The 27,328-nt window shown below is 43.4% G+C and overlaps 2 long non-coding RNA genes across 2 annotated transcripts in view; one reads left to right on the plus strand and one right to left on the minus strand.

Annotated features, from left to right (window-relative positions):
- LOC125745365 (uncharacterized) overlaps window positions 1-27,328 on the minus strand; it is a 175,462-nt gene that overhangs the window by 147,876 nt on the left and 258 nt on the right. The gene's annotated exons all lie outside the window — the stretch shown is intronic.
- Window positions 14,698-27,328, plus strand: part of LOC125745368 (uncharacterized) — a 68,941-nt gene continuing 56,310 nt past the window's right edge. The window contains exon 1 of the long non-coding RNA XR_007398658.1: window positions 14,698-20,571. This is a non-coding gene — a long non-coding RNA (uncharacterized LOC125745368). The remainder of the gene's footprint in view (window positions 20,572-27,328) is intronic.

The following is a 27,328-nucleotide window of genomic DNA, read 5'->3' on the forward strand; positions in this document are numbered from 1 at the left end:
GATTTATTTTAGGTTTTATTTCACCTTATGCTTTCATTCACTCCCTCTCCCCCAACAAGGGGACTTGCATAGAAGTTCAACCATTATTAACAACAGTAAACCAGTTACGTACACAATCCCATTAGGAAGTCGTTTGGATGTGATCAGTTGAGCCCTTCGGGTGCTGGGTGCTTACCATTCGCTCTCTGTTGGTTGAGCTTGTCTGTGGCTCTGCTGTCACTGCTTGCGATCGTACAGTTTGTCAGAACTGAAGGGGAGTTCTCAGCAATTGGACGCCCAAAAGCGTGCCAGCCCGGCTACACCCACTGACTCATTAAGGGCAAGGCTGACAGGTACCTCAGGCGGTCATTACAACTTTTGAGCAGGACCTCGTCTAGGGTGAGATCTGACAACGGCCCTAGCTTGGGCTCTCACTAGGGTGGGTGATACCTGAAGGCAATTTTGCCAGCCGATAAGCTGAGCTCCACCTGGGTTGTCTCAGTTGTGCATACAGAACACGCCCTTCCAAGATGACATTGCTGGGGATCGGGGGAGTCGGAGCCGGACTCAGGCTTGCTTGGCTGGGATTGAGCTTATGGGACGTGCCCTGTTCAGGAGGGACACCTGACAGCATTCAAACCTCTCCACCTGCATCACTAGCTTAACACTGCAACACCTCGTATAGGGACAAGTAAAGCAGAACCTACTAGTGGTCCCCCTTCTGTTCAAAGAAGGGAAGAACATCAGCCCAAGAGAAGAGAAGCCCTCAAGAAGCCCTCCTGAAGCCTATCAGTGAAGACCCAGCTGGACAGAGAACTGCAACCAAGCCCAAGCTTCACCAGGAGAGGGAATCAGAGGGGCTCCACTCCAACAACCGCTGCAAACACCACGCGTCCCTGAGTGCCATCACCCATGCTTTGGTGTACTGAGCTTGCTGCTCGTAACGTTGCTGACCCATGACTGCACCTCCAGTTCCAGCACGAACCATATTATCAAGTTTGCAGATGGCACCACAGCAGTGCGTCTCGTCAGTGACAACCATGACACATGTCATACAGAGAGGATGTGCGACAGCTAGCAGTCTGGTGCAAGGACAATAATGTACATAACTTTGGCAAGACAAAAGAGCTGATTGTTGACTTCAGAAGGACCAAGGTTGGCCACTCCCCACTCACCATCGATGGCACTACAGCAGAGAAGTGAAGAGCACCAAGTTCTTTTGTGTTCACATCACAGAGGACCTCTTCTGGACCAGCAACACCGCTTCCCTGACAAAAACATCCCGGAAATGCCTGCACTTTCTGCATCGACTGAAGAAAGTACACCTCCCCAAATCTGTCTTTGCCACCTTCTACAGCGTTCTGACCAGCTGTAGTACAGTCTGTTATGGAGACTGCCACGCCTCAGAGCACAGAGACCTTCAGAGGATTGTGCAGACAGTTGAGTGCATCATCAGTAGTTCTTCACCCAGCCTGCAGGACCTTGACACCTCCCGCTGCATCCAAATAGCCACCAGCATCGATGCTGAACCTCCACCATCCCTCCCACAGGCTACACTCCCCTTCTTCACCTAGAAGATTCTATAGCATCAGGAGCCGGTCTGCTAGACTGTGCAATATCTTCTTCTCCCAAGCAGTCCGGCTCCTGAACACCACTAAAATGGATTTAAAATATCTGATGGCAAGTAAAAAATTCTGAATTGTTTTAATACTTTGTTGTTATGACTAAACAATTAATTACATAATACCTTTTTGCGGAATTTTTACAGCCTGCAAGTGTTGTTGCATAAGTGTTCAAGATGCAAATTGATCATTTATTCATAATTGATTTTATTTTAAATAATTCATTGAATGTAAGGATAAAATGTAAACACACTACCGTTCAAAAGTTTGGATCACTTAGAAATTTTCTTACTTTTGAAAAAAGGCAAGTTTTTTGTCCATGAAAATAACACCAAGTTGATCATCCACGCATTTCTTGATAAATCCGCAGACTGAGTCATTTCCCAGTCCGTGTAATCAAAACAGTTCCGTAACATGGAATCTGATTGGTCCGACCAACAGTGCACCGTCCTAAGGGTTGGAGTTTCCTGTTTCAGCTCCTGCCTGTAGGCAGGCAGGAGCAGAATGGAGCGATGATCTGATTGGCCGAATGAGGCGTGGGGGAGGGCTTTGTACACATTCTGGAAGGAAGTGTAACAGTGGTTGAGCAGCCTCTCTCCTTCTGTGTTGAACTGAATGTGTTGATGGAGTTTGTATCCCAGAGACTGTGAGCAAGGCCAGGAACAAGCCAGAGTTGTGGTGTTAGAGATGGATTTTTATTTAAATTAGAAATAGATTATTGTATACTACTACAAATAAGACAGATTAATAAATAGAGTTAATGTGCTTTCTGTCAGAAAGGGATGCTGGCTATGTGCTTCCTATACACAGGGCCAGAGTCTAAACAGTGTGCTATAGCCACTCTGTAGTCTCGCAGCACAGTGGATGACGGTCGCACTACATGGGGGAGAGAGAGAGCATGCTGGGATATGATGTTTTATGGGGTCGTGTGTCTGCGTGCATGCGCTACATGAGTATAGAGAGAGAGAGAGTATGCTGGGATATGTCTCTATACGCATGCGCTACATGAGTAGAGAGAGAGAGCATGCTGGGATATGTCTCTATGCGCATGCGCTACAGGCTGATCAAATGCATTATAGGTAAACATCTCATTTCTACTTCCTTCGATGTCAGGGTCGACTGAAAGGTAATTCCTCCTAAAAGTTTGCTGGTTAAATTCTTTCTTCAACCTTATATCGAAATAAAACTTACTGCAAAAATTTTTCTTCTTTAAACATGTTGGTCAAATATAACAAGTTTAAGTGCTTTCTTCTTTTAAAATACGGAAAGTGCCTACACCTAACAGCACGTGACTGCGGCTTGACACCTGATGGACTTTTTCACATTCGTCCTGCTATACGTTTTTTATTATATTTTTGTTTTAATATTTATTATTCCTTAAAACGTAATAAAAAATATCACTTAAATAAATACATGTAATGTATTTTTGTCCTCTTAAAGTTTAACGGCCCCCTGTCTGACGAACCTACATGTTCCCCTTAGCCTAGCGACATATATGCCCCACGTGGCCCCTTACAGTCAAGCACATCTAATACCATATACGGATATAACAGTGGACCAATCAGAAATCTATATATGGAGATTACCCCTGGACCAATCAGAATACCATATATGGACATAACTCTGGACCAATTAAAATAAAGGACACAACCCCCCCACCTATGACATCATAAACGGACCCCTACTAAGCTCCGCCCAAAGTGCCTCTAAATTTCTCTAATCACCACTTGTGAAAATGACGAAAGATTTTATTAATTTCTATAAAGTTCCACAAGGCTAGTTTTTAAAACCGTCCAATAATATCAACTATCTCTGTTGATCAAAGACAGTTACTGACAACATTGCACCATCATATCGAAGAGAAAGGTAATCTCTCTGGCGAACCCAATAAAACTTTGGAGAGCTGACTCTTGAATGATTCCTAACTGTTATCGATGGGCCTTAGGTACAACCTCATAAGAATTCATGACATCAGCTTTAAGAGAATTTGCTTGACTGACAAAGCAGAGGAAGCTTCTTTTCTGCAGAAGATAAGTCCATAAATGTCATGGCATAGAGACGCTGCCATATCCCTGCTTGTCTCTTCCCCTTCATCGCCCTAACAAGCCATACCAGTTACAGTACTTCTTTATCCCTCATCTTGCCTCGTGTTCCTAACCCTCGTGTGGAAATCACTCCCAGCCACCTCTTGTTAGCCCCCTTGTTAGTTACGTATACATCCATCCATCCATCCATCCATCCATTTTCCAAACCGCTTATCCTACTGGGTCGCAGGGGGTCCGGAGCATATCCTGGAAGCAATGGGCACGAGGCAGGGAACAACCCAGGATGGGGGGCCAGCCCATCGCAGGGCACACTCACACACCATTCGTGATTATATTATTGCACTATACTGTATAAATAAAAAGTAAACTGTTAATAAAAAGTTGTGGTAATAAAGTGCACAGAGAGTAAGAGAGAGTAGGGTTTCACATAAACTTATGTTCATTAGCATTTAGTATTCTGATGGCTTTGGGGGTAGAAGCTCTTATTAAATCTGGTTGTTCTGCAATGCATGCTGCGGTAACGTTTACCAGAGGGCAGAAGTTCAAACATCTCATGTGCTCGGTGCGTGGGATCTTTTTTAAATATAATTATGCATATGTAGAACTAGGGATATGATCCTATTAAGTATGATAGTTCTGTCTCATTAATGCAGGACCGACATCCATAGTAACTGTGTTGATCTATCCATTTGTGTGCATGTGTGTGTGTGTGTGTGTGTGCGAGCGGGTATACCTATCCTACCCCATAACGTGATAAATACCTGTTTTTTTTTCCCTTATGGGGACCACGAAACTGAAAATCAGGAAAACTCTATTTTATAAAATTCTGTGACTGCTATGGAAAAACTAAAAATGCAAAACCTCTTGTATTTTGCTTGGTTACTTATGGTTATGGTTAGGGCAGGGTGGGGGTTAAGGTTGTCATAGTTAGCGTTAGCATACACTGAATGAATCAGGGTAGTGAAAAACATTTATAAACTTATCATTTTGGTATTGGTACAATCCTGTTCTGGTTAGTTAGCAGAGGGAGTAAATCATCCGGAGTTTCATCTCTCAATCTCCTACTACACCCACTCAGCATCACAGTATGGACTCCCCAATGCAACTGATCTGCACGTATTTGTACTTTAGGTGGAAATTGAAGCCCCCATAGGAAAAACTCAAAGCCTACAGACATATGCACAAAACCAGGGGACATGCTCAGTTCTGCAGGCCTGGAAGTGTGAGAGAAGGCTATTTATTGAGTTTCCCCTCTGCCCCTGGTAAAGATGAAACATGCACAAGTCTACTTTTTAACCAACTGCTAAGTCATTCAACACACATATACTTACATGAAGGTCTGACTGATACTGGAGCTTCCAGTGCCCGTAAACCAGGTACTGGGGTACTCCATTTCCTTCTTGATAATTAGCGCCATTGAAAAAAAACGGTGCCTTTCGTAATATTAACTGAGTCTCAGACAAATGTACTGCTTGAAGACCCTGCCACTATTCGCATTTTCCAGCAGGAGTCACAAATCTGCATTGCACTCAGTTTATTCTCAGATGAGCTCATGCATGTTTCTATGTGCATCTTTACACTTAAACAAATACAGCTGCCTAAACCCTGTTGTTATATTCCATATATATTTGTCATGACTGGCCTTTTTTCCTCAAATGATGGATTTCTGAAACTAAAATTGACAGTAATCTAAAATATTTATATTACCACATCATCGACACATGTTCTGATATGACATAGCATTCCCCTGGACCATGGTGCGACTTAGACACGAGATATAACATGCCATTCACGGTAAAACTCCACATAGGTGCAACACTTAATGTCAACGTTGTCAATGTCAATGTTGAGTTAATGTCAACGTTAAATTCATGGATGCGCAAATTAAGTAATACAGTTACAGTACAAAAACGAGCAGAGCTGTGTATGGCATGACTATCTCGCGGCGACAGAATATGCTTATCCTTCTAATTATTCAGAAGAAAATATATTTGCAAGCACAGCCGTTCACGGCTTCCGTACAAAAGCTGTCACTACGCTACAGGAAGTATACACGGCCAATACAGGATTTACACAAGTCTGCTTCTTTTGTTTTATTTAGTAACAACTTTCACAAAAATGAACAGCAATACTTCTAAAAGTGCAAATTTGTTGCCAAATTAAATAAACAAAGAAATTAATCATAAAAATAGTCAATGTATATACAACTAACCATTTCCAATCAAAAAGTACATACAAGTCTAAATAGTAATTAACCAAACTATATAAAGAATACAAGTTTGAATGCAGGTAGTTTGTATAAATTTTACTGTGTTCAGACTGAAAAATCAGCACCAGCCTTACACACATTGCAGTTCTGCTTTTTTCTTCTTTTAACATAATTACCCGTTATCACGTTCACGAGGCAGAAGATCCCTGCAAATGTGAAAATTCACAAGTAACAGGCACCATTAACCTCAACCCATAACAGTCTGCTAGCCTGAACAATAATACACTCTATGTATTACCAATTATTACGCAGGTTGTCGCTTTATCAAATCATGACTGTTACTAATACGTGGGAGTGAAACGCGTGTCACGAGATCTCGCGATATTACAACATGACGAGATTTCTCGTTGGAGCGAAAAGCGGTTTCACGAATGCGCTGCAAATATGTCGGCGTCTGACTGAATTACTATAGTAGATACCCCAGACACTTTCAAATCTTTTGTGTAGCAGCATTTTGGGTACCCGGCGAAAAATATAAATGGCGAAAGGGAGACAGACAAAACATGAACCATCTGTAAAGACTGAAGCTAATGCCGCACACAGCGGCTAATGCTACTACTAACCACTATGCAAAGCCAACTGCAGCACTATCATAGCTCTTTATTTAAATTCACTGCACCGGTGAAGAAAACATTTTTCAAAAAATGTTATGTTTGTTATTGGGTGCTTTCCACTTCATGCACCCACATATAGCGCTAGCGTAAAGCAATACATTCTGGTCCTGACGCAATGCATCATGGTTAGATTTTTATCGCCCGCTGCATTACGTCACCATGTCACATGGTACAAAAACCTCGCGAGAGCAAGACAGATCAGGCAGCATCTCTTAGTTGGCTGCACAAACTGGATCCGTTACGATACAACGTTGCCCTTATTGGCTTAAGATTTTAGTTACATACATGACGTTTGTATATCTGCTATTTCTCCCGAGAAGCAGGTAAAGCAGTGGTAACTACTTTTCAGTTAATTTACCTGGTAAAATTAAGTTTAAATAGATGATATAAATACTGTAATAGTACTCGTGAGCTTTGTTTGTTGTTAGTTACTGTAATGTTGCGCTGCTTTATTTGTTTAATCGTCTTGTCTGAAGACATTCAAGTTAATCTAATAAGAATTGCACTGTACACTGTACATGACCATAAAAACTTTGAATCATTGAAATAAATGTTTTTGATCTTTTCCTTATCTTTTTACACAGGGCCTCTATGTACACAATAGTTAATTTTTTTTTCACGATTAACAGTATGGATCAGGAGTTGGTTAATGTAAAAGAAGTTATGTGCATACAGGTGATATTTGTATAGATTTATCCACACCCTTGTGGCAATGCTGCCATTGCAGTCAGATCTCGCAAACTAGGAGTATTAGTTGTCTTTATTTCTCTTTATTTCTTGACGCCAACCCTGTCCATTAATCCGGGCTTGGGACTGGCACCTACCTGAGCTGGCTTGCTCCCTTAAGTGGCTGGGTTAGGCTAAACTATATACTGTACATATTTACAAAGACTACAATAAAACATCTCGAAATGTGTAGTCTAACAAAACGCAGTTTAAAGAAGGTAGCGTACCTGGTGAAATTGCAAACAAATTCAGGACGTTAGCCTTCAGCCTTTAGATCCTACCCATCATGCACTGCAGTTTTTGCAAACTCCTCACATGGAAAACCAACCATCCATCCATCCATCCATTTTCCAAACCTCTTACCCTACTGGGTCGCGGGGGGTCTGGAGCCTATCCCAGAAGTAATGGGCACGAGGCAGGGAACAACACAGGATGGGGGGCCAGCCCATCACAGGGCACACTCACACACCATTCACTCACGCCTGCACTCCTATGGGCAATTTAGCAACTCCAATTAGCCTCAGCATGTTTTTGGACTGTGGGGGGAAACCGGAGTACCCGGAGGAAACCCCACGATGACATGAGGAGAACATGCAAACTCCGCACACATGTGACCCAGGTGGAGACTCGAACCCGGGCCCCAGAGGTGTGAGGTAACAGTGCTAACCACTGCACCACCATGCTGCCCCCCAAATGGAAAACCATTAAATACAATAGGAACAGCTTAGTGTGACTTTAAAATATTACCATGTATTATATTTTAAGTTTGTTGTAGGGATTTTACAGATTTCTTTTCTAAAAATAAAAAAAAAATACACAACACATCCACCATAATAAAAATGTATACAAAAAATGACAGATATATAAAATCGCAAGTCACAGTTAAAGCATGAACATAATGTTTTAGCTGTCAAGAGCTTCGGAGAAATTATATGAGTATAACTTTATGTGTATTTAGTATATAAGAGTGTTGTCTTTTTGCTGGTGGGCGGGGCCTCTACGATCCAGGGCAGGGCCCGGGCCCAGGGGCGGTGGCCCCGCCCACCCCGCCTATAGCTCCACACCTGCGAACAACATTACATAATTTGGCGCCTGTTGACGTATTACAGCTGCTGTTTGAGCTACTGCAGTATGGCGGTATATGATAAATTAATAACAAACGGGAAAGTAAAATTGGTATACCTTCCAGCACTAATGCCGACTCATTTGAGACAACATCATCTGAGCATGTGTACGACCCAGCAAGGCAGAAACAGCTTCTGGAAGTTAGACTCCCTGTGGCTCTTTCGTTAGGATATTTCAGTCAAGTGTGTATTATTTTTAATCAAATATCAAAAATCTTTATTATCCAAGTGCTAAGTCCAAATATATGTAGAGTATATACAATCGCCGCATTTTCAATAACCACTTCCGCTGGTCAGGGTTACCATGAACATGGAATCTAAAGGATGTACATGGCAGGAGTTACCTAGGACTGAATGCCAGTATGACACGGGATGCACACTATGAGACCATATGTTTTGGACTATATAAAAAAAAACCCTCACAAATATTGTGAGAATCTTACAGTTGGCACACGGGCAGGTACACAACCATTTCACTAGAATGCATTCAGGAAGACACTATTCTCCTGGCAAGCGCCAAAACCCGATTCATCCCCCAGACGAATTCAACACTCCAAAGCACATGTTTCCACTGCTCCACTTCTCTTGGGCAGCTCTAGTAGGGCGGAAATTTGATGAACAGACCTGCTACAAAAGGGGCACCTTATTACAGTCCCACATTGAAAGTCAGAGCTTTTCAGAATAACTCTTTCTACCGGCAATGTTTGTCTATGCAGAGTGCTGTAAGACTGTATACTTATGTGTATGTTAGTAAAGGCTGTAGCTGACACAACGGACCCCACTAATTAGAAAGGGGTAATTGTACACATGTGGCGTCCAGTATGTTCTTCTATAACAGTTTCTTCAAAAAAAAAAACAAAAAAAACTCACATTACACAAATTGGCACTATCAAAACGAGGATTATGGGGAAAATGGGGACTGTGATGGAGATTACATACACGTAGGCATGGTATTTAGTTTTTTCAAATCTGGTCACCTTCCAGAGTAATTGTAAACAAAAACCATCTTCACCCTATTTGATGCTTTATAAATGGACAATCAGTCACGCAGTAAATGGGGGTATAGAGAGACGCAGAGCTTGTCTAACAAGAAACCCTGGGAAGCTAACATTAATGGGGTGGGTATGGATAGCAAAACCTTTGATACAGATTACAGATTTATATCTCACCTGAACCCTGGCGGGTTCCGTGCCAATAGGGGTTGGGATTAGGGTTAGTTAACTTAAGTAGTAATATTGATGTGTATATTCTCCTATTCTCCAGTCAGTGAATCGTGAAACCTAATGTTAATATGTTTCTATACCTATGTGTTCTGCTTAAAAACCCATAAAGGCAAGCACAGTGTTTAGACATTCTGTTACTTAGACTAGTAAACTATAAGATCCTTCAGCTTTCAATGAACCTGACACAAGAGTCTAAACAACAAATGTGTGCCATGTCATTTCTCATCTTTACGTCTTGTATCCTTTATATGGTAATTGGGTTTTCAAGGTGGAATTGCAGGTCGATCATTTTAAGGATCTAGATGTAAACCCTGGTGTTGCTTTAATATTTTTTTTGCGCAATTTGCTTCGCACACTTCCTCCAGCGGAGAAGCTTACACTACTACACCCCACCAAATGACTGGGTGATGCCTTATTATTTAAGGTCTGGCTGTGAACCTCGATTACCGGTACACCATCTTCTGGGTCCTGCCGGGATCAGTCAGGATGGTGGACCTTTGGAGGAATGGGTACAAAACCCAGGAAAGTTTGCAGGTGCTTCAAGAGTATGTGAAGGCTTAGTTGGAGGAAGAAGCCACACCACGAAATCGGAAACACAATGAGTTGGTTAATGATTAGGGGTTGGATGAAGGTCAGCTGGTGTGTTTGCGGAACCATGTTCGAGGTAAAATACAGGATCATTGGGATGCCTGTTTGCATATGGTAGTTCGGTGTCCCCAAGATCAGGGTGCAGTTTACTCTGCAACTCCAATGGAGGGGGACGGGGTTGTCCGTCAAGTTCACCGAACAGAGTTGCGTCTAGTACCACAGGGGGTTGTTAGGTCAGGGGAAGATGTTCTGGTAATGTCTCCTGAATCTGGGTTGCCCACAGGGGCAACAGAAATGGAATCGGATGAGGACTCTGTGATTTTACGGGGACAGGGCTGGTGGGAGGGGCGCAATAGAGCATCCACAAGTAGGCCTCGTATAATAGAGGAGGTTATGTCCCCCCCGAGGTGTAGAGACCAGTTAGACGTTCGGTGAGGTCCACCACTGGTCATCATACCAACCCCTATAAGTCAGTGAATGATCGTTCGGTTGGGGAGGAAGACCAGTGGTTTGGGGATAGAATTCTTAGCTGTGATCGTTGGGTCATCAATTTCATTTTGGGGGATGGATTGTAGCCAGGCAATTATAGGCAGGTATAGGAACTGCAGTTTGGACTGGAGGCATAGCTGGGGCGAGATGGCTGCGCATGTTCCGATGGTAGGGCATATTGGCAAAGGAGCAGGCACGGGAAAGACAGGCAGGGTCCTGATAGATTTGGTGGAGCATCGGCGGGCATATTGAATTTGCAGTGTAGCAGCCCTTCTGTTTGCTTGTTTCAGGGGTGAGCAATCTTATCTGCAAAGGGCTGGTGTGTATGCAGGTTTTCACTGCATCTCCCTAATTAGATTTCTAATTAGAGGACTGATTGGCTGAAGAGTCCTCATACTTGGTTTTGAAGAGCTAACCTAAAGGTTACCTCAAAAACCTGTTTTTTTTTTGGTTTGAATGGGGCAGTGAGTTATGGGGTAAACTACTGTTCTTTAGGGGTTTTCAAGGTGGAATTATGGGTGGATAATTTTAAGGATCTGGATGTAAACCTCCCTGGTGTTGCTTTAATATGTTTTATCTGAGGTTGTATCATGTATTATCAAGCCAGCCGGCTTAGTGGCCTCGGGAGCGGGGTTTAGTGGGAGCGGCTGGCTAGTTTTATTTTCTTTTTTGTTTGTGTCTTTTTCTTTGTTGTATGTATATTTTGGGTTCATTATTAGGCAGGCTGGGCCAGTTGGCACCCGTAGTCTGGGTGCTGGATTGCCCATAGGGGTCTTTTTTATTGCTGTGATTTGCTGTGTCATTCACTAGTGTGATTTGTGCTGGATGTGTTTTTAAGGTTGTGCTGTGGCGTGTACCTGAGCAAACTTTGGGCAACCTGTTCTCTCGTTGGCTTTATTGGGGTGCAGTATATAGGTTTATGCCGTTTGAACAAACCCATGATTTCTGTATATTGATTGTTTAATAAAGTTAAAATATTTTTTTTTGTTTAACGTGTGATTTTGGGAGCTTCCCTTCACCCAAGCTCTGACAAAGGGTGGATTAGTCTAATTACGGCCTGCTACAATTAGCTGAATATAACGTATAAAAAAAAAAAAATCACCTTATGGGTGCTCCGTAGGGTAGCAAGATCTTGAGTTTTTTTTTACTGTACTCGGGTACGTTTTAACATTTTCGACCAATCAGCAAACATTATTCTGACAGCATAGCTGGGAAACCAATGAAAAGTGAATTCAACGTTCTAGAACTTGACTTCGGGTTGACGCTCCCTATAAAAGAGCTGGGCACTGCTTCAAGGCGTTCAGTTGGCGCTGCCTCCAGATGAAGTAACACTGTACGGCTCTTGTTCCGTAGAACAACATCAAAAGAATGAAAAAAACTACTTTTAAAGAAGACGAAAAAAACATTATTTAAAGAAGACGAAAAAAACAATATTTAAAGAAGACGAAAAAAATATCGTATAAAAAATAAGCAAAAAAAAATAATATCCGAAGAAGAAGGAAAAACATGCAAAGGAAAAAAACAAACAAAAATAAAAAATAATATCCAAAGAAGAAGAAGGAAAAACATGCAAAGGAAACAAAACAAACATTTAAAAATACAATATCCAAAGAAGAAGGAAAAAAACATCCAATGGGAGAAAAGAAGAACTGAAGGGCCAACGAGGTAGGAGGAAATACAAATTTCGTTTCAGCACCGTTGGAGTGCCAAGCCGTGAAAAGCATTTGGCCAGAAGACAAGGTAAGTGTTGTACCTGTTATTTTAAAACAGCGCTTTTCAAAATGCTGCTTTATAATCGTTTGAGATCGTCAGTCAGTGTGACAGGTGAAGGCTTTTTGAGTTTACCGACATAAAGTTTTATTTCTGTATTAGGGCATTGTCAGGAACAATGATGTGTTCATCGCTATGATGTGGTCAAAAAGCGATGCATTGAATCTTAGAAACATTTGTGATTTTCCTTTTATTTAATCAGTAAAATTTCCATTGGTTTTATATAGTGCCCCTTGAAATATGTCTTCAGCTCATTTTCCGGGCATTTTACTAGAATGCATCCTGAGAAATACACAAGCTCTGTTGCATTTGCTTGGTGCCTCGATGTTTAGTGCTGAGTATAATTGTTGCAGTTGCCTTTTATATATTCCGTGAGACCTGTTGGTGCTAATAGAAGTGTGAGACTGTCATGGTGAATTTATTATGCAATCGCACGCTTAAATACCTGAGGGTTGCCAGTCCTTTTGCGTTGTACAGGAGGACTAAAGCTGACGAGTGTGTTTCTACACACTATCAAGGGCATTGTAATATAGTTTTCTCAGGTGGGAGAATGCTGCCGATCTCCTATTTGACAATACAGTCCTTGGTATACATTTGCTCCTCCTACATTAATTTATATGTAAAATTAATGTAATGTACATTATTGTTTGACGCAAAGCTTTTGTTATTTTGGTTATTATTTATTTAATTGTGCTTTTTGGTTCATAAAGAAAGTAAGACTCTCATTTAGATGTTAGTGCTAGAAGATATTTCTCTGTCCTCCACATATGCAGTTCTTTTGGGTATAAAGACTCCAGACTGTGCCAGTTTGGAAGTCCACATTTTAAATGGTGGACTTTTATAATAGCCCTGATTGGCAGATTGTCAGAATATTAATTAAAGATAAGCACAGCACAGAGGAGCTATATATAAGAACTGACATTCAAACTGGCATTCCGTATCTTGTTAAGTGTTTAAGTCTATTCCTCCAAAACAGTACAAAGGTGATTAGCAATAGAATGTAATCTGTTTTGACATTTAAACCATGAAATATCTGTTTGACTTTACTGCATTTGGACACAAGTGCCATTCACTAGCCAGCACAAAGTTGCCAAAAAGATTTGCCTGAATTGCTGTTCCATTTTAAAAGCTTTCCATTTTGAAAATGATGTTATAACCTTTTAAAAGTATTTTCACTAATGCTCTATGGTGGTATTAAAAGCATTCCAAATGAATCCAAACATTCCAGACATACTTTCCTATTCATTTTTGAGGTAAAAGTTAGTCAAAGTCATAATTGAAGTTAATTTTCTCCCAGCATGGTACTAAACCAGCCGATTCTACTAATTGTCTTGACTGAATCCACTTAACTGGCTTTTTGAGCTCTGTGTGGCATAATTAGAACTGGAAAGTATTCTGAATTTGGTTCTTGAGGAATGTATAGCTCTATATCATCTCCCAGTAACTGCTTTTAGAAGCACCTACAAATTGTTTGTAGAACTGTTGATCTGTTTTCTTGGGGTGTAACATTCTTTGCAACAGTAGTACTGAATTTTCTCTGAATTTCCTTTGTTATTTTGTTTGTGGGGCACATTGTCATTGTAGTATTTAAATATGGATGAGGGAATTTGTTTTGTTTTTCAGGTCTTAGTAGTCTTGTCTTTCTGGTCTAAAAAGATTTTTTTAGTGTTATGTTTCATGATTAATATAGAAAAAAGTTAAAAAATGAATGCAGATTAATCGTGCTGTATGATGCTCCTTGACAATTTGAACGCAACCGTTCAAACCGAGACTAATTTGAATACAGACCAAGTCCAAGTCTTATGCAAAAGTTTGGCCACCCTTTGACAAATAACTGATTTTACAATTGAAAAGATGTTAACACAGTCTCTCTAGGAAATGGAACAAAATACAGTATTTTCAGCAAACATTGATGCATAGTTGCATTTTATGCCATAAATTGAACAAAAATAAAAACATTATTCTAGCACTCTGCAAAAGTTTGGCCACCCTACATAATCAGTACTTAGTAACACCTCCTCTGGCAGATATCACAGCTTACAAACGCTTCTTATAGCCATTTATTTATTTTTTTTGCAATGGAAATAAAAATAAAGCAGTCCTCCGCAGAGGGGGGGTGGTGGAGGGAATATATGTTAAAAATATTTAAATACATCCCAAGCATACCGTCTGCCAGCCGTCTGCCAGCGGTGGGGTGACATGCCTTGCAGTGTTTCCCCTACCATTATATTACCCCCCCCCCCCCCAGCGGCACCTCCCGCCCCCTCTTGAAGGTTAAGTTAATTTTATTTAATTCTCTATATCTATATATATATAGATATTCTCTATATAGCGCCAAATCACAACACATTACCTTTTCTATAGAACAGGACTATACATTGTCCTTTTATTAAGCAAACTAAATAGCCTTATGTTATTTATGTTATTTACACAGCAGCTTGACATTTTTGTCTCTACACGGTCGGGCGTTTACAGGCCTCCTCTGCTCTCTGTCATGCATGGCGGAGCTCCGCCCCTATGTGCGCACACACAGGTGAGCACACTCCCACCAGCGGACAGAGAGCGCGAGTCGGAAAATATGTCGCACCAAGCACCTGAAAAGCTGCTTTTTAAAATATTTATATATTTTCTATTTATATTTTTTATATTGACTGCTGTAGTTAAAAGAAACACATGAACACCATGAATCCTGTAGGTGTCCGTCTGCCCCCCCCGCCCCCGAGGGGAAACACTGCCTTGCCTGCTCACCCATGTTTAATGCACCTTAGTTCTCCATACTGACCATCTAGTCCTGATACACCGTGTGTGTGTGTGTGTGTGTGTATATGTATGTATGTATGTATGTGAAAGTATAAGATGGTGAAAATCACAAGGTCACTGGTCCAAACCCAGCCTCAGCATATGGGTGGGCCTTTGCCCCCAGGCCCCTAACCCCCAGCTCCCTGGGCACCTCAACAGGTGGCTGCCCTTCACGGACAACTTACTCCACAAAACAGAGCACAATGAGGGAGGTGTAAAGACAATTCACCCACGGGGATTAATAAAGTATTGATTATTATTATTATAATATATAAGCACATACACACGCTTTGTATATAATGAGATGTATATTATCAGGACTTGGTCTGTATTCAGATTGGTCTTTGTTTGAATGGTTGCATTCAAATTATACACACAATATACCTTTATTCATAATATTAATAATATAATGTTAAAATGACATTTGGACTAGACATATATATGCTTACATAGTATACAGTATATACAGTAACCCCACCCCCACATTTCAGCAGGTGATACATTCCAAAACCGACCACAGATAATAGCGAACCATCTACAGACCCCATATAGAACGTGAATTGATAAATAACCAAGCGTAAGACATTGCTGACAATAAATACAGTAATAAGTACATTTTACATTACTTTACAGCACTATAGCCTTAAATTTTCACCATCTTATCCGTTTCACATTGTTCTACTTAGATGGATTAACTTCTGCTCAAAAATAATATATAGCTAATTATAAATAAGGAGAATCATGCATAACATAGCTAGACACCCATTAGCAATTATTTGGGCAGTAGTGATGAGCGGGTCGACCTGACCTATGCTAATGTTTCGCTAATCAAGCCTCACATCTCCAGGATTTGCACCATTTTATAATCCCACGTTGTTCTACTTTAGATTAATTTCTGCTCTCACAAATGTGACTCATGTACCTCTGACTGAAGAGAGAGTTTGCCATAATTGGTTCCATAAAACTAAATGATCTCTTTCAGACCGAAAAGACAAGAGGCTAGTAAGATTTGAAAAACAAAACAAATTCCCTCATCCATATTTAAATACTACAATGACATGTAGAAAGACTGTACCTCACAAATTTGTGTAAATTTGTATTATGTGGTGGTTGATGTTGCTATTTATTGTTATTGTTGTTATCACAGCTGCAGCTGTACTTATCATTTTTGTTATTGCTATTACTTTTGTTATTGGCTCTAGTTGTTTTTCTTTTTATTTATTTTTATTATTTTTATTTTCTTTTTGTTTTTCTTAATTTTTCGTTTTTTTTTTTCGCAATGGACATGAAAAAAAAAAAACAGTCCTCCGCAGAGGAGGGGTGGTGGAGGGAATGTACATGTAAAAAAAAATAATTATTATATGGAGGTTGATGTTGCTATTTATTGTTATTGTTGTTATCATAACTGCAGCTGTACTTATCATTTTTGATAAAAAATGAAAAAAACATTTTTGATTTGAAAAAAAAAAACAGTCCTCCGCAGAGGAGGGGTGGTGGAGGGAATATACATGTAAAAAAAATAATTATTATATGGAGGTTGATGTTGCTATTTATTGTTATTGTTGTTATCATAACTGCTGCTGTACTTATCATTTTTGTTATTGCTATTACTATTGTTATTGGCTCTAGTTGTTTTTCTTTTTTTTCTTTTTATTATTTTTATTTTCTTTTTGTTTTTCTTTGTTTTTGTGTTTTTTTTCTTCATAATGGAAATTTAAAATAAAGTAGTCCTCCGCAGAGGAGGGGTGGTGGAGGGAATATGCATGTAAAAAAAAATAATTGTCACGCAACAGGGGTGACATATATCTCCCTGAGCCTGCGCAGTTTGTCGGGTGTTATGGGTGGTCCCGAAGGGGTCTGACCCCCTCTGCTGGTGGTGGGCTGGGTTGGTGCGTGAGTTGTGTCACTGTGGGTCAGGGTCCTGACGGGTATTCCGGGTACTTTGGGACACTACGTGCGTCGAAGGCGGCTTTGTGGTTTGGTCTTGTGCTGGGTGGGGGTGCCAACCTTCTTCTGTGGCCCTGGGTTCGGCTTCCTGGAAAGTGGGGTGGGCCCTTTTCACGGCCCCCCTCTACTTCCCGCTCCCCCTCAGCACTACTGGTGGTCGCATGCCGGGGGGTCAGAATGGGGGGGGTGTCGCTGCTACTCCCCACATCAACTATTAGCACATCCATGGACAAATCGCTACATTCACACACAAGCATAAATACATACATATATAGGTATGCATCCACACTTACCTGTACACCCCACACATGTAGATACACATACACAACCAATAGCAGACACGTTGTTTTTCTTTGTTTATTTTTTGTGTTTTTTTTTGTTTGAAATGGAAATTAAAAATAAAGCAGTCCTCCGCAGAGGAGGGGTGGTGGAGGGAATATATATGTAGATATATAAAATAATTGTCTCACAACTAGGGTGACATACCTTGCCTGCTCACTCAATTTTAGTGCTCCTTAGTTATCCATACTGACCATCTAGTCTCTGTCACGGGAGATCGCGGGCAGAGCGGCGATCGTGCGTGCAGGCGGGCAAGGACAGGCAGACAAGCAGAAATCGGGGCAAAGTACGGGGTTTAATCGGGGACACGGAACTACGAACACTGACTGACATCAATGACGGACGAAGGACTCAGGTAAGACACGGACTGAAATACACAGGACTGAGCAAATGAACTAGATACAGCTGGGTACAATCGGGAGAAAACACGTGGGTAATCAGGGGGCGTGGCACACAGGAGGAGCGGACGAGCCGGGCATGACAGTCTCGATACACCCATATATATATTTTTTTGGGAATATGGTGGGGTGCATGGGATTCCGCCGTCTGCCAGCGGTGGGGAGCTCGTACCCTGACCACTCCCTCACTTTTAATGTACCGCAGTTTTGAATTGCACACACTTCTGTTCACACACACATTCATACACACCGACATGTACATACATTACACACACACACATTGAGCGGGGGGGGGGCAGATGGGGGCCTGAAGAGGGCCCCTTTTATTCTCCCTCTCTGGGCCCTTGGAGGGTGTGGTGGGTGGTCCCGGGGGGGGTTTGGAGAGTACCCGGAAAACCTGCCTGGTCCTTGACCCACAGTGGCACATCCTTGATGATAATACGTTGTTGTAAATTTGTATTATGTGGTGGTTGATGTTGCTATTTATTGTTATTGTTGTTATCACAGCTGCAGCTGTACTTATCATTTTTGTTATTGCTATTAATTTTGTTATTGGCTCTAGTTTTTCTTTTTATTTATTTTTATTATTTTTATTTTCTTTTTGTTTTTCTTAATTTTTTGTTTTTTTTTACGCAATGGACATGAAAAAAAAAACAGTCCTCCGCAGAGGAGGGGTGGTGGAGGGAATATACATGTAAAAAAAAATAATTATTATATGGAGGTTGATGTTGCTATTTATTGTTATTGTTGTTATCATAACTGCAGCTGTACTTATCATTTTTGATAAAAAATGAAAAAAACATTTTTGATTTGAAAAAAAAAACAGTCCTCCGCAGAGGAGGGGTGGTGGAGGGAATATACATGTAAAAAAACATATTATTATATGAAGGTTGATGTTGCTATTTATTGTTATTGTTGTTATCATAACTGCAGCTGTACTTATCATTTTTGATAAAAAATGAAAAAAACATTTTTGATTTGAAAAAAAAAACAGTCCTCCGCAGAGGAGGGGTGGTGGAGGGAATATACATGTAAAAAAAAATATTATTATATGAAGGTTGATGTTGCTATTTATTGTTATTGTTGTTATCATAACTGCTGCTGTACTTATCATTTTTGTTATTGCTATTACTATTGTTATTGGCTCTAGTTGTTTTTCTTTTTTTTATTTTTATTATTTTTATTTTCTTTTTGTTTTTCTTTGTTTTTGTGTTTTTTTTCTTCATAATGGAAATTTAAAATAAAGTAGTCCTCCGCAGAGGAGGGGTGGTGGAGGGAATATGCATGTAAAAAAAAAATAATTGTCACGCAACAGGGGTGACATATATCTCCCTGAGCCTGCGCAGTTTGTCGGGTGTTATGGGTGGTCCCGAAGGGGTCTGACCCCCTCTGCTGGTGGTGGGCTGGGTTGGTGCGTGAGTTGTGTCACTGTGGGTCAGGGTCCTGACGGGTATTCCGGGTACTTTGGGACACTACGTGCGTCGAAGGCAGCTTTGTGGTTTGGTCTTGTGCTGGGTGGGGGTGCCTACCTTCTTCTGTGGCCCTGGGTTCGGCTTCCTGGAAAGTGGGGTGGGCCCTTTTCACGGCCCCCCTCTACTTCCCGCTCCCCCTCAGCACTACTGGTGGTCGCATGCCGGGGGGTCAGAATGGGGGGGGTGTCGCTGCTACTCCCCACATCAACTATTAGCACATCCATGGACAAATCGCTACACTCACACACAAGCATAAATACATACATATATAGGTATGCATCCACACTTACCTGTACACCCCACACATGTAGATACACATACACAACCAATAGCAGACACGTTGTTTTTCTTTGTTTATTTTTTGTGTTTTTTTTTTGTTTGAAATGGAAATTAAAAATAAAGCAGTCCTCCGCAGAGGAGGGGTGGTGGAGGGAATATATATGTAGATATATAAAATAATTGTCTCACAACTAGGGTGACATACCTTGCCTGCTAACTGAATTTTAGTGCTCCTTAGTTATCCATACTGACCATCTAGTCTCTGTCACGGGAGATCGCGGGCAGAGCGGCGATCGTGCGTGCAGGCGGGCAAGGACAGGCAGACAAGCAGAAATCGGGGCAAAGTACGGGGTTTAATCGGGGACACGGAACTACGAACACTGACTGACATCAATGACGGACGAAGGACTCAGGTAAGACACGGACTGAAATACACAGGACTGAGCAAATGAACTAGATACAGCTGGGTACAATCGGGAGAAAACACGTGGGTAATCAGGGGGCGTGGCACACAGGAGGAGCGGACGAGCCGGGCATGACAGAACCCCCCCCCCCAAAGGCGCGCTACTCCGGGCGCGCCAAGGAAGGGGGCGACGGACGGGACGAGGCAAAACAGGACCTGAAAAACAAGAACAGAATCAACGCAGGACGGGGAACAGGACCGAAGCACAAAACATGGCAAGAGACAGAACGTAGGACAGGAGCTGACAAAGGGCTGGGAAAGCGGAGAGACAGATCTGTCACGGGAGATCGCGGGCAGAGCGGCGATCGTGCGTGCAGGCGGGCAAGGACAGGCAGACAAGCAGAAATCGGGGCAAAGTACGGGGTTTAATCGGGGACACGGAACTACGAACACTGACTGACATCAATGATGGACGAAGGACTCAGGTAAGACACGGACTGAAATACACAGGACTGAGCAAATGAACTAGATACAGCTGGGTACAATCGGGAGAAAACATGTGGGTAATCAGGGGGCGTGTCACACAGGAGGAGCGGACGAGCCGGGCATGACAGAACCCCCCCCCAAAGGCGCGCTACTCCGGGCGCGCCAAGGAATGGGGCGACGGACGGGACGAGGCAAAACAGGACCTGAAAAACAAGAACAGAATCAACGCAGGACGGGGAACAGGACCGAAGCACAAAACATGGCAAGAGACAGAACGTAGGACAGGAGCTGACAAAGCGGAGAGACAGATCTGTCACGGGAGATCGCGGGCAGAGCGGCGATCGTGCGTGCAGGCGGACAAGGACAGGCAGACAAGCAGAAATCGGGGCAAAGTACGGGGTTTAATCGGGGACACGGAACTACGAACACTGACTGACATCAATGACGGACGAAGGACTCAGGTAAATCACGGACTGAAATACACAGGACTGAGCAAATGAACTAGATACAACTGGGTACAATCGGGAGAAAACACGTGGGTAATCAGGGGGCGTGGCACACAGGAGGAGCGGACGAACCGGGCATGACAGAACCCTCCCCCAAAGGCGCGCTACTCCGGGCGCGCCAAGGAAGGGGGCGACGGACGGGACGAGGCAAAACAGGACCTGAAAAACAAGAACAGAATCAACGCAGGACGGGGAACAGGACCGAAGCACAAAACATGGCAAGAGACAGAACGTAGGACAGGAGCTGACAAAGGGCTGGGAAAGCGGAGAGACAGATCTGTCACGGGAGATCGCGGGCAGAGCGGCGATCGTGCGTGCAGGCGGGCAAGGACAGGCAGACAAGCAGAAATCGGGGCAAAGTACGGGGTTTAATCGGGGACACGGAACTACGAACACTGACTGACATCAATGACGGACGAAGGACTCAGGTAAGACACGGACTGAAATACACAGGACTGAGCAAATGAACTAGATACAGCTGGGTACAATCGGGAGAAAACACGTGGGTAATCAGGGGGCGTGGCACACAGGAGGAGCGGACGAGCCGGGCATGACAGAACCCCCCCCCCCAAAGGCGCGCTACTCCGGGCGCGCCAAGGAAGGGGGCGACGGACGGGACGAGGCAAAACAGGACCTGAAAAACAAGAACAGAATCAACGCAGGACGGGGAACAGGACCGAAGCACAAAACATGGCAAGAGACAGAACGTAGGACAGGAGCTGACAAAGGGCTGGGAAAGCGGAGAGACAGATCTGTCACGGGAGATCGCGGGCAGAGCGGCGATCGTGCGTGCAGGCGGGCAAGGACAGGCAGACAAGCAGAAATCGGGGCAAAGTACGGGGTTTAATCGGGGACACGGAACTACGAACACTGACTGACATCAATGACGGACGAAGGACTCAGGTAAGACACGGACTGAAATACACAGGACTGAGCAAATGAACTAGATACAGCTGGGTACAATCGGGAGAAAACACGTGGGTAATCAGGGGGCGTGGCACACAGGAGGAGCGGACGAGCCGGGCATGACAGAACCCCCCCCCAAAGGCGCGCTATTCCGGGCGCGCCAAGGAAGGGGGCGACGGACGGGACGAGGCAAAACAGGACCTGAAAAACAAGAACAGAATCAACGCAGGACGGGGAACAGGACCGAAGCACAAAACATGGCAAGAGACAGAACGTAGGGCAGGAGCTGACAAAGGGCTGGGAAAGCGGAGAGACAGATCTGTCACGGGAGATCGCGGGCAGAGCGGCGATCGTGCGTGCAGGCGGGCAAGGACAGGCAGACAAGCAGAAATCGGGGCAAAGTACGGGGTTTAATCGGTGACACGGAACTACGAACACTGACTGACATCAATGACGGACGAAGGACTCAGGTAAGACACGGACTGAAATACACAGGACTGAGCAAATGAACTAGATACAGCTGGGTACAATCGGGAGAAAACCTGTGGGTAATCAGGGGGCGTGGCACACAGGAGGAGCGGACGAGCCGGGCATGACAGTCTCGATACACCCATATATATTTTTTTTTGGGAATATGGTGGGGTGCATGGGATTGCGCCGTCTGCCAGCGGTGGGGAGCTCGTACCCTGACCACTTCCTCACTTTTAATGTACCGCAGTTTTGAATTGCACACACTTCTGTTCACATACACATTCATACACACCGACAGGTACATACATTACACACACACACATTGAGTGGGGGGGCAGATGGGGGCCTGAAGAGGGCCCCTTTTATTCTCCCTCTCTGGGCCCTTGGAGGGTGTGGTGGGTGGTCCCGGGGGGGGTTTGGAGAGTACCCGGAAAACCTGCCTGGTCCTTGACCCACAGTGGCACATCCTTGATGATAATACGTTGTTGTAAATTTGTATTATATGAAGGTTGATGTTGCTATTTATTGTTATTGTTGTTATCATAACTGCAGCTGTACTTATCATTTTTGATAAAAAATGAAAAAAACATTTTTTATTTGAAAAAAAAAACAGTCCTCCGCAGAGGAGGGGTGGTGGAGGGAATATACATGTAAAAAAAAATAATTATTATATGGAGGTTGATGTTGCTATTTATTGTTATTGTTGTTATCATAACTGCAGCTGTACTTATCATTTTTGTTATTGCTATTACTATTGTTATTTGCTCTAGTTGTTTTTCTTTTTTTTTTATTATTTTTATTTTCTTTTTGTTTTTCTTTGTTTTTGTGTTTTTTTTCTTCATAATGGAAATTTAAAATAAAGTAGTCCTCCGCAGAGGAGGGGTGGTGGAGGGAATATGCATGTAAAAAAAAATAATTGTCACGCAACAGGGGTGACATATATCTCCCTGAGCCTGCGCAGTTTGTCGGGTGTTATGGGTGGTCCCGAAGGGGTCTGACCCCCTCTGCTGGTGGTGGGCTGGGTTGGTGCGTGAGTTGTGTCACTGTGGGTCAGGGTCCTGACGGGTATTCCGGGTACTTTGGGACACTACGTGCGTCGAAGGCGGCTTTGTGGTTTGGTCTTGTGCTGGGTGGGGGTGCCTACCTTCTTCTGTGGCCCTGGGTTCGGCTTCCTGGAAAGTGGGGTGGGCCCTTTTCACGGCCCCCCTCTACTTCCCGCTCCCCCTCAGCACTACTGGTGGTCGCATGCCGGGGGGTCAGAATGGGGGGGGTGTCGCTGCTACTCCCCACATCAACTATTAGCACATCCATGGACAAATCGCTACACTCACACACAAGCATAAATACATACATATATATAGGTATGCATCCACACTTACCTGTACACCCCACACATGTAGATACACATACACAACCAATAGCAGACACGTTGTTTTTCTTTGTTTATTTTTTGTGTTTTTTTTTGTTTGAAATGGAAATTAAAAATAAAGCAGTCCTCCGCAGAGGAGGGGTGGTGGAGGGAATATATATGTAGATATATAAAATAATTGTCTCACAACTAGGGTGACATACCTTGCCTGCTCACTCAATTTTAGTGCTCCTTAGTTATCCATACTGACCATCTAGTCTCTGTCACGGGAGATCGCGGGCAGAGCGGCGATCGTGCGTGCAGGCGGGCAAGGACAGGCAGGCAAGCAGAAATCGGGGCAAAGTACGGGGTTTAATCGGGGACACGGAACTACGAACACTGACTGACATCAATGACGGACGAAGGACTCAGGTAAATCACGGACTGAAATACACAGGACTGAGCAAATGAACTAGATACAGCTGGGTACAATCGGGAGAAAACACGTGGGTAATCAGGGGGCGTGGCACACAGGAGGAGCGGACGAGCCGGGCATGACAGAACCCCCCCCCAAAGGCGCGCTACTCCGGGCGCGCCAAGGAAGGGGGCGACGGACGGGACGAGGCAAAACAGGACCTGAAAAACAAGAACAGAATCAACGCAGGACGGGGAACAGGACCGAAGCACAAAACATGGCAAGAGACAGAACGTAGGACAGGAGCTGACAAAGGGCTGGGAAAGCGGAGAGACAGATCTGTCACGGGAGATCGCGGGCAGAGCGGCGATCGTGCGTGCAGGCGGGCAAGGACAGGCAGACAAGCAGAAATCGGGGCAAAGTACGGGGTTTAATCGGGGACACGGAACTACGAACACTGACTGACATCAATGACGGACGAAGGACTCAGGTAAGACACGGACTGAAATACACAGGACTGAGCAAATGAACTAGATACAGCTGGGTACAATCGGGAGAAAACACGTGGGTAATCAGGGGGCGTGGCACACAGGAGGAGCGGACGAGCCGGGCATGACAGAACCCCCCCCCCAAAGGCGCGCTACTCCGGGCGCGCCAAGGAAGGGGGCGACGGACGGGACGAGGCAAAACAGGACCTGAAAAACAAGAACAGAATCAATGCAGGACGGGGAACAGGACCGAAGCACAAAACATGGCAAGAGACAGAACGTAGCACAGGAGCTGACAAAGCGGAGAGACAGATCTGTCACGGGAGATCGCGGGCAGAGCTGCGATCGTGCGTGCAGGCGGGCAAGGACAGGCAGACAAGCAGAAATCGGGGCAAAGTACGGGGTTTAATCGGGGACACGGAACTACGAACACTGACTGACATCAATGACGGACGAAGGACTCAGGTAAATCACGGACTGAAATACACAGGACTGAGCAAATGAACTAGATACAGCTGGGTACAATCGGGAGAAAACACGTGGGTAATCAGGGGGCGTGGCACACAGGAGGAGCAGACGAGCCGGGCATGACAGAACCCCCCCCCAAAGGCGCGCTATTCCGGGCGCGCCAAGGAAGGGGGCGACGGACGGGACGAGGCAAAACAGGACCTGAAAAACAAGAACAGAATCAACGCAGGACGGGGAACAGGACCGAAGCACAAAACATGGCAAGAGACAGAACGTAGGGCAGGAGCTGACAAAGGGCTGGGAAAGCGGAGAGACAGATCTGTCACGGGAGATCGCGGGCAGAGCGGCGATCGTGCGTGCAGGCGGGCAAGGACAGGCAGACAAGCAGAAATCGGGGCAAAGTACGGGGTTTAATCGGTGACACGGAACTACGAACACTGACTGACATCAATGACGGACGAAGGACTCAGGTAAATCACGGACTGAAATACACAGGACTGAGCAAATGAACTAGATACAGCTGGGTACAATCGGGAGAAAACACGTGGGTAATCAGGGGGCGTGGCACACAGGAGGAGCGGAGGAGCCGGGCATGACAGTCTCGATACACCCATATATATTTTTTTTTGGGAATATGGTGGGGTGCATGGGATTCCGCCGTCTGCCAGCGGTGGGGAGCTCGTACCCTGACCACTTCCTCACTTTTAATGTACCGCAGTTTTGAATTGCACACACTTCTGTTCACACACACATTCATACACACCGACATGTACATACATTACACACACACACATTGAGCGGGGGGGCAGATGGGGGCCTGAAGAGGGCCCCTTTTATTCTCCCTCTCTGGGCCCTTGGAGGGTGTGGTGGGTGGTCCCGGGGGGGGTTTGGAGAGTACCCGGAAAACCTGCCTGGTCCTTGACCCACAGTGGCACATCCTTGATGATAATACGTTGTTGTAAATTTGTATTATATGAAGGTTGATGTTGCTATTTATTGTTATTGTTGTTATCATAACTGCAGCTGTACTTATCATTTTTGATAAAAAATGAAAAAAACATTTTTGATTTGAAAAAAAAAACAGTCCTCCGCAGAGGAGGGGTGGTGGAGGGAATATACATGTAAAAAAAAAATAATTATTATATGGAGGTTGATGTTGCTATTTATTGTTATTGTTGTTATCATAACTGCAGCTGTACTTATCATTTTTGTTATTGCTATTACTATTGTTATTGGCTCTAGTTGTTTTTCTTTTTATTTATTTTTATTATTTTTATTTTATTTTTGTTTTTCTTTGTTTTTGTGTTTTTTTTTCTTCATAATGGAAATTAAAAATAAAGCAGTCCTCCGCAGAGGAGGGGTGGTGGAGGGAATATATATATACATATATATAAAATAATTGTCACACAACTAGGGTGACATACCTTGCCTGCTCCCCCAATTTTAGTGCACCTTAGTTATCCAACCTGACCATCTAGTCTCGATACACCCATATATATATGTGTGTATATATATATATATATATATATATATATATATATATATATATATATATATATTTCTTCTTTTTTTGTGTTTTTTTTCGCAATGGACAATAAAAATAACGCAGTTCTCCGTAAAGGAGGGATGGTGGATGGACTATATATATACATATATTTAAAGTAATTGTCACACAACTGGGGTGACATGCCTTGCCTGCTCCCCCAGTTTTAGTGCACCTTAGTTGTCCATACTTACCATCTAGTCTCGATACACCCATTTATATGTATATATATAGATTTTTTTTTGTTTTTTTTCGCAATGGGCATTTAAAATTAAGCAGTCCTCCTTAAAGGAGGGGTGGTGGAGGGAATATATATACATATATATAAAATATTTGTCACACACCTGGGGTGACATGCCTTGCCTGCTCCCCCAATTTTAGTGCACCTTAGTTATCCATACTGACCATCTAGTCTCGATACACCCATATATATATGTGTATATATATATATATATATATATATATATATATATATTTTTTTTTTTTTTTTGTGTTTTTTTTCACAATGGACAATAAAAATAACGCAGTTCTCCATTAAGGAGGGATGGTGGATGGACTATATATATACATATATATAAAGTAATTGTCACACACCTGGGGTGACATGCCTT

This window comes from Brienomyrus brachyistius, chromosome 6, assembly GCF_023856365.1.
Source record: "Brienomyrus brachyistius isolate T26 chromosome 6, BBRACH_0.4, whole genome shotgun sequence".
Classification (NCBI taxonomy): domain Eukaryota; kingdom Metazoa; phylum Chordata; class Actinopteri; order Osteoglossiformes; family Mormyridae; genus Brienomyrus; species Brienomyrus brachyistius.